The sequence below is a fragment of the Macrosteles quadrilineatus genome, unplaced genomic scaffold, assembly GCF_028750875.1.
Source record: "Macrosteles quadrilineatus isolate MER2022 unplaced genomic scaffold, UCM_ALF_1.0 Scaffold_5__1_contigs__length_97177068, whole genome shotgun sequence".
Lineage (NCBI taxonomy): Eukaryota > Metazoa > Arthropoda > Insecta > Hemiptera > Cicadellidae > Macrosteles > Macrosteles quadrilineatus.
In genome coordinates, this window is record NW_026542598.1 from 6,687,119 (window position 1) to 6,700,060 (window position 12,942).

Genomic DNA, 12,942 nt, shown 5'->3' on the forward strand with positions numbered 1-12,942 from the left:
TTTTCTTGTTGTTAAATCTGTTATAAGGTTATGATTGTATATGTTTTCTTTTTACACTTCGTTTTTCTATTTGAAGGTCTCAACAAGTTTCTATTTTTATTTCGACAAGGTGTCAACATATCCTAAACAATAGAGTACTTCTAAAAGGAGAAATAAATCATTACAGTATTACCATGTTAACATGCCTAAAAAACTCAATTTATCAAAGCTTATGCCTATATGTATTAATTTAGGAACTGTGTAAATAGAAGGATGGTGAACAACCTAGATTGATTTTTTTTCCAGTTATAGCATAACGAATATTGATTCTGTTACATATTGCATAATGCTACTAAAAGTCTCATATCAAATGTACTTTTTTATTTTTTTTTTTCAAAAATAATAATTAACCTTACTAATTTCAAATTTGATATTTGAGAGTTTAGATCTAATGTTATCGCATTTTGATTTTAAAATATAAAGACTAGCTTATGAAACAATTATTCTAAAACATGACTAGTTAACAACCGCAAAAATTTTTTACTTATCTTTCTTAACTGAATAACCTTACTTTTTTGGAAGATTTCACTAAATTAGTTTTCAGAACAGTGGTATTATAAATACCACCGCCATAGCAAACCTGCAGACTGAGCTAATTTCCGTTGATGTCAGATTGATTCCCTAATTAAATAGCATTTTAACAAGTACTTTGGTTTGCTGCTACAGGGAAGGTAATTAAATGTTATTAAGAGGGTTTTTTTTATTAAAATACTAATAGTTTAGTATGAAATAATTTGATCAAAATATGTTCATAAACAAGCAAACTACTTACTGTTTTGCTTATTCTCCATAAAATCACATTTGAATTTTCCATTGCTCCCCAATGTTCCATATACAAAATTATTTGTTTTTTAAGCTCTACCTGGTGGTTTAAATAAGAATATCATATTAAACTGTTTTTTCTTTGATTCATTTTTGCCCATTTGTACTGGGAAATGGGCCTTTCTGTTTAGACTCAGTTCCATGATTGCTTTTGTGTAAGACTTAAGTGAAATACACATTCCATTTATTTAGCTAAGCCTACAGCAAAACATCTCTGTAGAACATTTTTTTATTACTCAATACAGAGACTAGCTATTTTCAATAACAGCTGATATCAAAGAAATTAAGTAATTGTTTCCCCCGAAAGTGAAATGCTATCAGCTGATTTTCCCCTGTTCTCAATCAGTTCCCAATTTTTCAACTATACACACTGGTGTTTTTTTTTTTTTTTGTTTATTTCAATTATTTTTATTGTTGAAACCAGCTGGTTTTGTTGTTTAGCAATACAAATGATTACTTAACAATGATTACTGCACAATGAACATAACCTTAAAAATAAAATTCATATTGTTATCTAGGTTTGCTATAACCTAAGATTCCTATATTAATATTGTTAGTTCTAAATTATTAATTTTACCGAGGTCTGTAATTCTTTATGTATTTTTGGGCAATAAGGATTTGACTTTGGTAAAAGTCAATGAGAATATTAATTAACAAAAGCTCATAAGTTAGATGGTTGTATGACTAGTTTCAAAAATGTAGACCATTTCAATTGTATTGTTGAAATTTAGTAGTGTTTATTTTTTATATATAGCTGGACCTGGCAGTCTATTGTGTTTTATTTAATATCTCTAATTTGTGAGTCTATGACAAAAAATGACAACTTAAGTTGTATCAGGATCTTTTGGTGTTTTTTTAAATTTTTTTGGAATCTGGAAAAAAAATATTTTTTACAGCTTTGAAATCATGTTAATTAATTGTAAGTGAAGATGTTATCAACCAAAAAGTATATAAATCTTTGTAAAGCTCCATTGTTTCATATCAAATAGTAGAGCCAATGATAAGAATCACCATTATATGTCATATACCTTTATTAAAATCAATTATTTTATATTAAACCTTTATTTGTATTCTATAAAAAAGATTACCCTGTATTGGTTATTCCATGATTGGAAGACTATGATTTTTTGTAGGAAGCAATGTTGTGCTTATTAACATTTGGGAATATCTTACCTAAGTAAACCTTCCCAATAAGAAATACCCCCGCCGCAGCAAACCTGCAGACTAAGCGAATTTCAACTTGTCTGATTAAATTTTTACTAAAATATTTCCATAAATAAGACATATTTATTCCCAATTTAAATAACTTTAGATTTAACGAGGGCTTAGGTTTGCTGCTACAAGGAAGGTAAAAAGTGTTTTTGACCATACGTCAACAGTATAGGATGAAATAAATAAATTTGCCAAATGTTATTAATATATCCATAAACAAGTAAACTACAACAGTTTTCATTCTCCATAAGAAAAACATGGTAATTTTAAATTACACTATTTTTGAATTTTCTCTATGACCGTTAGGCATACAACAGCGCTTCAATATACCATATTACTTTTTTGTAAGCTCTACAAAACGGTTTAGAAAGAAATTGCAATTTTTTTTGTTTTTAGGGTCAAAAATTGGAAAACCCCAGTTTTACCCCATAAACCCCCATTCCCATGGTACGATTATGCTCGTTCGCAAACTCATTAGAATAAATGTAGGTTAACACGTTTGTACCAAATTTCATCAAAATCTGAATATCTTTGCTTGAGTTATCGCGCTAACGGACATATATATATATATATATATATATATATATATATATATATATATATGAATTTGAACGGATGGTGTTTTTGGCCTCTAGGGATCTCAAAACAAAATTAAATTGGCCCTGGATCCAGGTATTACCATGAGTACTACGGTAATAGCTTCCTATATGGGAAATTTGCTAAAAAGTCATTATTAGTATTAGGAAAGACCAATAACTAATTTTGTACCCTTGAAATGGATAAAACTCTATAGACACTAATAATATTACAGAAATTCAATTTATATCCATCGGAGTGATTAACTAATGTCTTTTTATTCAATTTGGCTCTAACAAAGTAATTTTAAGTGTGGTAAACAACAACTAAATTGAAGTATATTTTAATCTGCTTGCATCTTTGAATGTTAAATAAAGTCGAGCCTTACAAAATATGTATTAGCATACAATTAATTATGATGATTGTTTTAAAATAATGATGCCAAGCCTCCCCATGTTACAAACCAGCTTTTCTTTGACAGCTTCTACAGATTTCCAATAAGTTAGTTTAAAACTCCATAAAATATTACAAATTGTAATTTCATCATCATTACAAAAATTATTATTACGCTACCTACCTTTGCTATAAAAATATGCAATTGCAATACTGTATTTCAAACTCTTAAAATAATATAAATGTAAAAAATGTCTGAAATAAGCTGTGTTGGCATACAATTTTTCTGAGGGCTACTTTTCTAATATAATTAGGGTATTGTTCCAAAAAACTAAGGTTTGTAAAATCCAATTATTAAGTAAATTTTTATTTAAAGTAAATAGTTGTTATTTGTGTTACTTGTTGATATAATCTACTTTTGAATTGCTAGTTTTGTTCTGTAAATCATATCCTTATTTATGTGTTTTGGGATAAAAACTTGTCAGTTTTTTTTTCAAAATCTGATACAGTAATAATTTTATTGTGCTAATTACCTATTTACTTACTGTCCTTGATTGATGAAACACATACTTAAAAATTATCTTTTCTGACAGTGTTATAGTATAGAATTTGAATATCCACCCCCCCCCCCCCAAATTTATTTTATTTATAGCAAATAGATAAAATCTTAAATTTTTGTAATTTCTACAGTAGGCTACCATAATCATTGTGCAATTCATAAGAGACTGTAAAAATGTATACACAACAAAATATACTTATTCAATAACACGGTCATAATTTTTAAGAAGAAATTTAAAGATAAAATAAACTTGAAATAATATTAGCCATTGATGCCTTTATTCCAAAAATATCTAGTCAGTAAGTTTTTTTTAATAAATATGCAAGCAAAATTTAAGCTGCTTTATATAAAACTGAGCAGTGTACTAAGAGTTGTGTTTTTTAAAATAATTTTCTAATTGGTCCAGGGAGTTATTGTTTGAATGAGTGTGTGTGGCTTAACAAATTTCTAGCCTTAGAGTAAAATACTGTAAGATAAGTCAGTATTTATATGTGCCAAAATCTAAATTATGTTCACATAATTTTATTTTGTAATATTTACTTTGGCTTATTGTTTATGTCATATATTTTTTCTCCTATATAATCTTGGTATATAATTTTATAAAAGCATAGCACTTTGTGTATTCATATTTTTTCCTATAGGGGTCAGCCCCTTGATTGTACAGCAGTCAAAGCTTATCAGTCAATATTCTAGTCTTGTTACTTCTTCATATAGCCGCTCGACACAAGTATCCCTGTGCCTTCTTCTTCCTCTCTGAGCAAGTGGCCTTCCACTTTCCGTATTTGTTATCGACTTTGTTAGTCTTTCCAAAGAAACATTAAGTTTGTTTATTCAGAATTCCTGCAATAAACCCCTACTTCGATGGAAAGCCTTGTCCTAATTTTAAGCTTATTTCTTGTACAAAGTTTTAATTTAATAATCGTTGAGTCAGAGAGGCCATCTGCTTCATTTTGGTTTTACATTGCGTCAAAATAGTGTGAATTTTGAGGCATGTTATAGTGCTAACTACATTTGTACATATACATTGATAATATAATTATATTTTATGATTTGTTTCATTTTGTACTGTATATTATGAACCATTGGTCTCATGTAAGATCCATGCAGACGATAAAATTATTATATCAATTTTAACTGTTGCTTGATTTCTACCTAATAACATGTTGGTAATATGTGGTCAAGCCGAAAAACTGTTTTAAATTAAAATTTTTATCTCACACTCTTTTACAAAAGTGTGTTTTGTACTGTACTCCTGGTTGCAAGTAGGCAACATATTGTTAAAAAAAAATTAAAGAGGAAATCAAAAGTGCCAGTAGTTCATAGCAGAATTTATTTGTATTTGTATGTAATAGAATGAAGCTACGTAAGGCATATTATTCAAAATTATCTAAATAACTCCGAAAATTAGAAAATATATTTACTTTTGTCATGGACAGCCTAAATAATTTCAAAACTTCAATTGAGAAAATATGTTTGACTCTTGAAAACTATCAAAATCAAAACTTTGATTACTAAGGTTATTAATCAAGTCCATACCTTCTCATTAATGTAATGCATTAATGGTCTTTCAGCCTCTCATACGAATAAATAAGGTGTTATGTTTAAGATGATTTATCACTTAGGCATAATAGTACAGGTAAAACTCACCTAAGAAAACATAAAAATTAGTCCATTCATGAAACTTGCAGGAAATTTAGTAATTACCATTAGGTTTTGAAATCTGAAGAGTCCCTAGTGATTGTGGGGGTGGAAGTACCATTTTATGGGGGTTAAAGTTTATGGGGGTAGTGATTTTGAGAAAATTTTTATTTATGGGATCCAAGCAAGTGAGGTATTGTTTTCTATGTTTCTTAGGATGCACAATGGATAAATAACAAAATAAAAGCAATACAACCAACAGTTTATTAGAAAAAGACTAATTTTTTATGACAAACTAAATATGTCAAATTAATTAAGGTAAAATAATCCAGTTAATATCAATTATTACAAAACTGGACATGAGTCTGTGTCACATGTTAAAGTTGTGAGAAAAAATAACCAAGAAACTGGTAGTTTCACCTCTTTAACCACCACGTGTCATATTGTTCATCAGCTACTGATGCATCTTCACCATCCATGGAATGGTGAGGGTCTCTAACTCGTTCTTCTCCATCGTCGTCTTGACTTGACACTGACAGCTAAGTGAGTATGGGTAGTAGAAAAATATTTCCGTTGTGGTGGTGATCCTGCGACTTAGGGCGAAGATAATATATGAGACCAAGAATGTAAAACCGCTCGGACCCCAATTTTTAAGGACCTTGGTCGCCCGTAGTGACGTCATCAATATGTTGCTCGTAAGAGGGTGCTGGGTCGCTATGAATTGGTTATACTGTAATACCAAAACGCCTAAACCGATTTTAATAAAATTTGGCTTTCAAGTGCTTGAATACGATATATAATCCCAGTTTGTCAATGGTCGAGTTTGATTAGGTCATTTCAAAATGGCGGCCGTTAATCACTAAAATAATTAAAAATTGTTTAGTGTTTTGTTTTATCAACTCTCTCCAGAAATCTGCAGCAATCTTTCATTTTCCTTGCAATCATAGGTTGTGATGGAAATCTCTGTATTTCCTGGAATAGGCAAAATACCCCCACTGCAACAAACCTGCAGATTAAATGAGTTTCCATTTGCCTGATTTGATTTTCAATTAAATATATTTTAATTGAATTTAATTAATACCTAGGTTTGCTGCTACGGAGAGGATAATAAAGTGTGTTTTTTTTTATTGAAATATTAATAGCCAAGGTCAAAATAAATAAATTTGCCAAGTTTTATCAAAATATATCCTTAAACGAGCAAACTACAACAGTTTACTTATTCTCCATAAGAATAAAATGAGAATGATAAATTTACAATTTTGGAATTTTCTCAGTAGGTAACCAATATTTGTACAAAAACACTTCAATAAACAAAATTATTGGTTTTTAAGGTATTCAAAATCATCATGGTATCCACAATTGTTTAGAGAGAAATTGGAAAATTTTATGTGTAGAGGGTTAATCATGACAAAACCCAATTTTGACCCCATAAATCCCCCCAAAAACCCCGTTCCCATTTTCTGATCATGCTGGATTGCGAACTCGTTAAAATCAATCTAAAGATTTTTTGTACTTTTCTATATGATATAACATCAAACTTTAACAGCGTTAATGACTGTAGACGTGTACTTTTTTAAGTATGTTAGCACGATAACTCAAGCAAAAATGACCCAATGTTGACGAAATTTGGTAAAAACGTGTAAACCTAAGTTTACTCGAACGGGTTTTCGAACCAGCATGATCGAACCATGAGAACAGGGTTTTCTGGGGGATTTATGGGGTAAAAATTGGGTTTTCTCATGTTTCCCCCTCTAAACGTAAAATTTTCGAATTTCTCCCTAAGCCATTTTGAATACCATGATTGGATATTTTGCTAGTTATTGGTTATATTTTGATAAAACTTGGAAAATTCATTTATTTTAACCTATTCATATTTTAATTAAAAAAACACACTTTATTACCCTCCCCGTTGCAGCAAACCTAGTTAACACTAATTAAACTTTAGGTTATTAAAATAGATTTAATTTAAAATCAAATCAGGCAAATGGAAACTCACTTAATCTGCAGGTTTTGCTGCGGTGGGGGTATTTTGCCTATTCCATGAAATGTAGAAACGGCATCACAACCTGTCATTGCAAGGAAAATGAAAGATTGCTGCAGATTTCTGGAGAGAGTTAATAAAACAAAACACTAAACAATTTTTTTAATTATTTTAGTGATTAACGGCCGCCATTTTGAAATGGCCTAATCAAACTCGACCATTGACAAACTGGGATTAGATATCGTATTCAAGCACTTGTGTGCCAAATTTCATTAAAATCGGTTCAGGCATTTATTAATTTATAGCGACCCAGCATCCTCTTACGATCACCATATTGATGACGTCATTACGGGCGACCAAGGTCCTTAAAATTGGGGTCTGAGCGGTTTTTACATTCTTGGTCTTATATATTATCTTCACCATAAGTTGCAGGATGACCGCCAGAACTGAAATATTTTTGCTACCCATACTTAGCCATCCGTTATAAGTCAAGACGACGATGGAGAAGAACGAGTTAGAGACCCTCACCATTCCATGGATGATGAAGGTGCATCAGTAGCTGATGAACAATATGACTTGTGGTGGTTAAAGAGGCGAAACTACCAGTTTCTTGGTTAATTTTTCTCACAACTTTAACATATGACACAGACTCATAGTCATTTTTTTAATACAGTAATTGATATTAACTGGATTATTTTACCTTAATTAATTTGTCATATTTAGTTTTTCATTAAAAAATTAGTCTTTTTCTAATAAACTGTTGGTTGTATTGCTTTTATTTTGTTATTTTTCAATTCTGCATCCTAAGAAACATAGAAAACGACACCTCACTTGCTTGGATCCCAAAAATAAAAATTTTCTTAAAATCACTACCCCTATAAACTTAAACCCCCATAAAATGGTACTTCCACCCCCACAATCACTAGGGACTCTTCAGATTTCAAAACCTAATGGTTATTACTAAGTTTCCTGCAAGTTTCATGAATGGACTAATTTTTATGTTTTCTACTGGATTTTTAGTATAATTTTACCTGTACTATAAATATTTACTCTAATGCAATTTGGGTTAAAATTTATTGATTTTACAAAGATGGTAAAAATTACCCAGCTGGGCTTAAAATATGGGCCTTGTTATCCTACTTCCTACTTATAATAATCCTACTAATATTATAAGTGAGAAAGTTTGGATGTATGTATGGGTTTGTGACGAGTAAACGCGAAAAATACTGGTCGGATTGGGCTGAAATTTGGTGTGACTACAGCTCACATTCCCGATTAACATATACAGTAGACACATTCTTATATCAAAAATCCTTTCGGGTTCTTCCCATTGGCTCTAAGAGTTTCCTATGCAGTGGCTGATGTAGAACAATCACAAGGAGGGGGTGAAACAAGGGGTTCCGGGGTACCCCCTTGAAAAATTTGTGCAAACAAAGTCTCCTAAATGTCAGTTTTATACCATTTCTTTGTCCAAAGTTAGTGTGACAAATTATTTTAAGCAATGTGTATGCACTACTGTATTATACACAATGTGGGGCAGTTCGCCCCCCTTCTGGATCCGCCACTGTTCCTGTTAACCTTATGAGTATTCATATTTAAAAGGATTAAAAGAGTTTTGTCAGCTATTTCAACCACACTTGTTCTATGCCATTAAATTAATTATTTTGCATTTATGACAACATCCAATTTGAACCAACTTGCAACAAAAAGTTGTGAAAAATAAGAATTTAGATTTTTTTTAATTGTTTAGGGGCAGTGGTAGAACACTACCCAGACAGCACACTTTCTCCTCAGGACATCCCACGGATATTGCGACAGGATATGCAAGATATCCCATAGTGGTCCTATGGTCAACCTGGGATATCACAGGATATCCACAGGAATGCGTAATGTCCCCGCCCGGGGATGTCCTACGGATAAGCTCACACGCATATCCGTGGGACATCCGAGGTCATCCCAGGGTAGTCCTCAGGACATTCTCAGGACATATGGGACTACTATGGGATGTCCCTGGGATAAAGTGTGGTCTGGGCCTGAACATAAAAAACACAAAATAATATAGATTTAGTATGAAAAGCTTAATTATAAGTTTAGTAAATTGATCAAATAGTTAATAAACACAAATTTTGAAGAAAAAAATGAGAAAAAAGTTTTTGGCCCAGACGGGATTCGAACTTGGTACCTTCGCCTTATGAGCCTCTTACCTTACCTCCTGAGCTATCTGCGCTTGATGATTATGGGTGTTTTCAAGTGGTGAAAGAGTAGCCGACAGTTGCAATGGTCGCAATACTTAAAATATTTTTGATACTACAGTATAGGCTATATATGCTTCTGTTTATCTGTTTAGGCCTCAAGTAGTTGAATTGTTTTTCTAGTAGTTGGAGAGGATACTGGTATTTGAATATAGATTATTTAATCACCATTAGATTAGCACTGATATAATTGATTGTCATATGATTAAAATTAGTTTTTGGTTGTTTTATTAATTTAAAGTTAGAATTAAATTCACATTTCCCACAATTATGATAGAACTCTAGTTTTCCTGAACTCAGTGGTAGTAATATGTCAGTAAAGTAAAGTCAACCCTTGCTAGCCATAGTATTAACAAGACATATTTTCAATCTGGGAAACCTTAAACTTTTAAAATAAATTATAAAACCTCAACATCTTAATGCGTGGGAATCTTATTTTTAGAAAAAAAAACAGACCAAAATTATTTGTTAAATAATGAAGACGGCCCAATTATAAATTCGGAATTACTGAAAATAATTACATCAAGAACAACACTGTAACATATCCAAAATTCAAAAGATTAATTTTTCTTATATTATTTTTTATTTTTCCAATATCCTTTAAATCATCTGTTTTAACTTTGTTTAAAATTAATTTATTAAGTAAAAATATTTACTTTTTGTACTAGTGTAAACACAGCCTGAAGATGGAAACCAAGTTTCTGAAAGCACTAGTGAAAAAAAAACAAATTATTATATATTGGCCTTGTTGAACATTTAAACTTAGATATACATTTCATCAGTGGTAGTATTTTTTTTCTTCAGTTTGTTACCGGGACATTACGGGACATTACAGGATATCCAGTGGATTTTGTACATGTCCCGGGATGTCATGGGACATTCTGGGATATCCTATGGCATTCGTACATATCCCGGGACTTTACAGGATATCCTGAGGTTAACTTACAAATCCCGGGACATTACGGTATATTGTAGGATATCCTGTGGATTTCGTACTCGTCCCGGGATTTTGCGGGATATCCTGAGGATAGCGTACATATCCCGAGACATTCTCAGGACATATGGGACTACTATGGGATGTCCCTGGGATAAAGTGTGCTGTCTGGGTATTGCTATGGTAGATGGGCTATACTATAGTACCGTAAATTGAAAGAACCAAATTTGCTAACGTGTCCTCTTCCATTGCAAACACAACACACCAATTATAACTGCAATAAGCATTTTATACTTACGCCAACCCCATACGAAGAACGGGTTACTTGCTAGTATTGTTATAAAAAGTGCCAAGGTCTACCAAGAAGGTAGGTAGGGTGTAATGCAAAATTGATATTTTTTGCACAATTTACAGAAATTTCCATAATTTTGGTTGCATGTTCTTTCATTATGACAATTATCAATTTTTTTTACTCTAATAAATTGTTTGATGATAAGTCAATAATAAATCCTTTTTCTTAAAAAGGAATTAAACTTCAAGCAAGTTCTGTTTTGGTGATATTTTACCCAAAGTTCCCAGCCTAATGCCATTTTACAGGGGTAGTAAAATTATTTTTTTAATGTTTTATTTCTGAATTGGATAGGTAGGGATCAGGGAAGGAAATCATATTACTGTAACTGAGTTTTCTTTGACTCAGTGATGACTTATCTTTTTGAAGGGCTCCAAACCTCTGAATCTCTTCTAATAGGCATTATCAAATTCTAAAATCAAATTATTTGAGAGGACACTCACTATAACTCTAGTGTTTATTTTATAAGGCCAGATGATTTTTGATCAGCCAGGGCCACTAATTAAACCAACAAGTCCAATGATCAAGAACAGCTCAGCCCAGCTTCAACAGTAATGGGTTTTTTTACGGAGAGGGGAAATGTTTTTACGCATACATGTAGCCTGCCTGTAATGTAACACCCTGAATTTATCATACTTACTCACTAAATATCCCTCTTCTCTGTTTGGCACAGACCTGGGATTGTTTGTCACATCAAGCCAGGCCCCCCTAAGCACTCACCCAGTGCTCGCACCGTTTCTGGCATTCAGTTCGTCTTGACCTAGCCTGCATCCTATGATCAGACTCGATCTTCTTTCGCATGGAGAATACCGTGGGCACAATATGACACACACAGTCCCAAGTGCATTCATCCCCCATTTTCGTCGGTTATCATCATGACCATGCCCATCATCAGAGTGATACATACTACTGAGCCTCCAGGTGGCAGGCACCTTTCCCAATGCGGGGAGTGGAAGAAAGTATATAATGCTCCGCGTCATCGAGAATGCCCAGGCAGTAGGTGCAATAGGTGACAGGGCTTTGCCCGTCCTAAACTGGTACGACCCGGGAAAAGCAGGGACCTGAGTCTGAGAAACCGGGAGGAATCCAATCCACCTCTCCGTACCACCTACAAAAACAAAGGTTGGACCTGCTGAATCAGTTGCCTGGTCCAGTTTCCCCATGTCTCCTGTTCCCAGCTCTCCTGATGGGAGAGCCAGTCGTTGCGGGCTCTTCTCCGCTACCAAAAGCTAGACGAGGATAACTTCAGTGACCACCAGGACGGTGGGTCCAGACACTATGGTAGGTAGGTGGTACCATGAGTGCTTCCTGACTCTGCACCATCCTGTACCTCCTTATTGAGCGCGTCTGCCCACATTTCCGCTTTGTACATGAGTACAGACTTGATCACAGACATCAACAGCCATCTGCAACTGGACCTCTGACCTTGATCTGTCTCCACCAGTTCTGTTTACCATGAGACCCCAAATATACTTAGCTGTGGAACGATGGTTCGGACTTCGCAACGTCCTCTATCCTCAATAATATTTGGTTCGGATTCCACGACAAACTGTAGGTCCCTTGTGCCATTGGATGTGTGGGCTATTAATTAACAGCTGTGTCTAAGCATTCAGGGCCAGGGATAGTAAGCTACTATCCCCGGCCCTGTAAGCATTGACGGTCTAAGTAAGGAACATGTCGGCCTTAGTCAATAGTCGCCAACAAGATGACTACAAGTACAAGATCGCGCCACTCACCCTACACTCGTCTCCATTAAAATACCTTGGCTTTTATTATTAGTTCGACACTTGGCTTAATACCTTTGAATGGTCGCTATTATAAGACTAAAGCATGGATAAAATATACTCCTTGAGGAGTATGGTTTATCTATGATCTAGCTTTTCACTGCTATAGGCCTACACATTGTAATTTTGAAAATATTTGACATATATTTGAAGTTGACGATTTAGTAATGATGATAAATATAGAATAGGGAATTTTTATTGAGTAATAACTTATTTTATATTTATAATTGATAACATTACTTACTTACTGATAACATTTAACTTGATACTCTTATTTTATGACAGACATTAATATATTCATTGAAAGATTATTAATATTGACTCTTTGTACGATTCGACATTTTCCTACTCCCTGTAAAACTGGCATACCTAACCTACTCTATGGTACTTGTTTTGTCAACAA